Genomic DNA, 4,634 nt, shown 5'->3' with positions numbered 1-4,634 from the left:
TGGCATGGGGGCTGAGGCCGACGACTTGCCATCTCTCAGATTTAATAAACGGCCGCACAGAAGGTAATATTTTAAATTAACAAGCGTTGCTTAGCGCATATGAACAAAGTTTTCAGCGCACAGGATAACACATTGCGAATTTACTCAATAATTATATCCCTGGGGCACTCATCTGCAATCTTGCGGGCACCCTTCAGGACAGTCTTATAGTACATTCCGAGCGTATGATATTCCTTGCCCACTGGTGGCGCGTCAGTGATTAGCTTCTCCACATCCAGCTTGCCCCAATGCACCTTTGCGCGGGCAAGGGCCCGACGAGCACCTTCAATACAGGCGGAGCGCTTGATAACCTCCACCCAAGGGCACGCATTCACCAACCGCCGCACGAGGCCGAAGTAGCTCCCAGGCATGGCCTCTCCAGGCCACAACCGGACTATGAGGCCCTTCATGGCCTGCTCGGCCGCCTTGTGGAGCTCGACCAGCTGCTTCAGCTGGTCGCTAGGGGGCACCGGATGGCCGGCCTCAGCATACTGAGACCAGAAGACCTTCTCCGTTGAGCTCCCCTCCTCGGCTCGATAGAATGCGGCGGCATCAGATACACTGCGAGGCAGATCTGCAAATGCCCCTGGAGAGCTCTGAATACGGGTAAGTAACACGTAATTTACATTCACATGCTTGCTTTGCATGAAAAATGCCTTACCCGCCGCTATCTTCCTCACCACCTCAATCTCCTGACGGGACTTATGGGCATCGGCCTTGGCAGTCTTGGCACTTTCGAGAGCCGAGGCAAGCTCGGACTCTCGAGTCTTTGAGTCACGCTCCAAACTCTCATACTTTTCCATGAGAGCCTGGAGCTCTTGCTAAACCACCGCCACCCGCGCCTCCTACTTTTCTCGCTCTGCCGTTTCGCGGCCGCATTGCGTTCGGCCGCAGACACGGCCTCCTTCAGGGTCGCCACCTTGTTCGTGGCCCCTGCAGTACCCATGTTATCCTTGTTATTTTTTGCAACCTAAATCCTTTTCTGTAAGGTACAATTTCAAAGTGGTGTTACTCACCTTCTTTGTCCTGGAGCTGCTTCTTGGCGCGGCCGAGCTCTTGCTCGGACTGCTCGAGCTCCTGCTTCAAAGCACCAACCTCCGCAGTCAGTGCGGCAGAGGTCAGCAGCGCAGCCTGCAACCCATATTGACATAATTTTTAAGCAACCCTGCGTATATCTTTTTTTTTCAGATCCTCAGTCCGGCTTTTTTTTCCGAACACCGAACCGAGCATCAGGGGCTACTGTCTATGCGGTATTACATTGCATATTTTTAACTTCTTACCTCAAAGCCTGATAGAAGGCTACTGCAGGCTTCGGTCAGCCCGCTCTTGGCGAGCTGTACCTTCTGAATCACCGCACTCATAATAGTGCGGTGTTCTTCCTCGATGGAAGCGCTCTGGAGCGCCTCCAACAAATTGTCCGGCGCCTCCGGTTGGATGGAAGCCGCCGGCGTCACGGTCTTGCCCTTCGTGCGAAGGGGCCGCCGGCCGGACTCCGGAACCACTGCGGGTTCTGATATGGAGTCCGGCGCAAAGTCCGGGAGGACGCCTTGTGGCGCCTCCAGAGCCTCCCCCTGATGGGTCCCTTCTTGGGACCCCACCTCGGCGTCCTCGGTGTCGCGAGGGGTAGAGGCGGTCGGGATGGAGTTTACGTCCGACGGAGCCAACGACCCGCTCGATGAAGCGGGGAGATCATCACTGGCCGGACTACAGGCAGCATGCGACATCAGAATGACACTATGTGACACAGAAAAAGAAATTATAAATCATTCAGGAATCCGGATACTTACGATCTCGCCGGAGGCCTGTCCCTTGAAGGCCATTCTTCCTCGCCAACGTTGATGTTGGCCGAGCTCCTGGTGCTGTTCCGGATTGAACACCCACAGATTGAATGCCCGCTCTTGGCATGGGAGAATCCGGCGGACGAGCATGACTTGGACCACGTTAACCAGCCTGAGCTTCTTCACCAGCTTCTGGATACAGGCTTGGAGTCCCGTCAGCTCCTCCGAACTACCCCACAGCAAGCCCTTCTCTTTCCAGGAGGTGAGCTGCGTGGGGATACCAGATCTGAACTCGGGGGCCGCCGCCCACTTAGGGTCGCGCGGCTCGGTGATATAGAACCACCCCGATTGCCACCCCTTGACGGATTCCACAAAGGCCCCTTCGAACCAAAGGACATTGGGCATTTTGCCCAACATGGCGCCTCCGCACTCCGCTTGAGTGCCCTTCACTACCTTCGGCTTGACATTGAAGGTCTTGAGCCACAAGCCAAAGTGGGGCTGGATGCAGAGGAAGGCCTCGCACACGACGATAAACGCCGAGATGTTGAGGATGAAGTTCGGCGCCAGATCATGGAAATCCAGGCCGTAGTAGAACATGAGCCCCCGGACAAAGGAGTGAAGTGGAAAACCCAGTCCGCGGAGTAAGTGGGGAAGAAAAACGACCCTCTCATGGGGCCTGGGGGTGGGGATGAGCTGCCCCTCGTCGGGCAGCCGATGCGCGATGTCGCCGGACAGGTAGCCGGCGCTACGCAGTCTTTCGATGTGCTCCTCCGTAACGGAGGAGGTCATCCACTTGCCTCCCGCTCCGGACATAACTGGGGAAGGTTGAGACGAGATGTGCTGGCTTGGGCGCTGGAGCTCGAGTGCGCGGAGATGGATAAGCAAAGGAGGAAGAAGGCGTGGGTGAAAAGGGTGAATCCTTATCCCTTATATGGGCGGGCGAAGTCTACGCGTCCCCCATCGGCCTGGTAAAACTCGCTTATCCCCCAAGTGTCACCATCAATGGCGCGGTTGGGTTACCCACGTCCGTATTGATGAGAATCCCGGATTAAGGGGGAACACGATCTCTGCTTCGACAAGACGTGCCAAGGAAACCGCTTCGCTAAATGCGCTGAGGTGGTAGAGTAAAAAATGATTCAAGTAATGGCTTGGTAGTGGCGTGAAGTCATGCCGCGAAAGACGTCAGCAGATTGAACTTGTGTATATATTATTCTCTCTACGGTGGAATGTGGAATTTATTTTGCAGAGCCGGACACTATCCTGGTGTTCACAATCTTCTATCATTCGGAGGAGGAACCCGCCTTGCAATGCCAAGCAATATACGCGCCGGACTTATTGTCATTGAAGCCTGGTTCAGGGGCTACTGAGGGAGTCCTGGATTAGGGGGTGTCCGGATAGCCGGACTACCATCATCAGCCGAACTATCACCGGCCGGACTATCATCATCGACCGGACTCCAAGACTATGAAGATACAAGATTGAAGACTTCGTCCCGTGTCCGGATGGGACTTTCCTTGGCGTGGAAGGCAAGCTTGGCGATACGGATATGTAGATCTCCTACCATTGTAACCGACTCTATGTAACCCTAGCCCTCTTCGGTGTCTATATAAACCGGATGGCTCTAGTCCGTAGGACAGAATAACAACAACCATTACAATCATACCATAGGCTAGCTTTTAGGGTTTAGCCTCCTTGATCTCGTGGTAGATCCACTCTTGTAAACATCCACAATATCAATATCAATCAAGCAGGACATAGGGTTTTACCTCCATCAAGAGGGCCCGAACCTGAGTAAAACATCGTGTCCCTTGTCTCCTGTTACCATCCGCCTAGACGCACAGTTCGGGACCCCCTACCCAAGATCCGCGGTTTTGACACGACACCAACCTTCATGTTTTTATAGGACTTTGTTAGCACTTTTAGAAATTAAAGAATCAGTAAACTCCATGTTCGGGATAAAGTCTTGGCACCCTCATATTTGATGCTTATTTATTTTTTTCTTGTATAAGGCTTAAACATAGACTCAAGAACACAAATATGATTTTGCAATCTAATTTTGCCAAAATTTTCAAGCACGTGCAGCCCAATTTTTTTATTTTTTATTTTGAGCCAGCTGCTAGCCTTGTTGATTATTTTTTCTCTATCTTTTTGAATGACGACATGATCTTCGAGGATGTTTGGGTGCATCACCGGGATTTAGTGTATGTTAAGAACACCTGATGCTACCTTCATCTTAAACTATAGCTAGCTTGTAACCAGGATTCCCTCGAAAAAAAGAGAAGCTAGCTAGTAACAGCAGTGCTGATCAGAAGACAAACAAACAACAAATGATCTTGAACTTTAGAGACTAGAGTACAATGCGATCAATGCTGCTACATATGCATTAACATAAAATGATCGAAAAATACACACTAGCTAGTTACACACTGTATGTCCGAATAAACATGACCAGTGCAACCGAGCAACTAGCAGCTACTGTAACCCTAGAAGGCTTGTACGGGAAGCACTCCCGAGTTCCACGAGCGAAAGAAGGGCAGCATTGGAAGCATGCTCGGGTCCGGCGAGGCGTCGAAGCTCGGGCCAGAGAACATGGAGCCTATGTGCTGCACTGTCGGTTTCAGAACCATCGCCGTAGTGTGGTACTCCTTGTGATACTGCTTGTCGCTCGTCCAGCTCTCGGCGGCAGCTTGTGTCGGGCTAGGATTCTTGTGCGTGTCCCAGCGATCAGCGGAGGACGAGCGGCTCGGCGGCAGCCGCTTGTTGCTATCCCACCTCCCGCCGGGGCTCGTGCTGCTTCGCCGGCTTGACGAAGACGAA

The sequence above is a fragment of the Triticum dicoccoides genome, chromosome 5B (genome assembly GCF_002162155.2).
Source record: "Triticum dicoccoides isolate Atlit2015 ecotype Zavitan chromosome 5B, WEW_v2.0, whole genome shotgun sequence".
Classification (NCBI taxonomy): domain Eukaryota; kingdom Viridiplantae; phylum Streptophyta; class Magnoliopsida; order Poales; family Poaceae; genus Triticum; species Triticum dicoccoides.
This window is presented reverse-complemented; position numbering follows the sequence as displayed.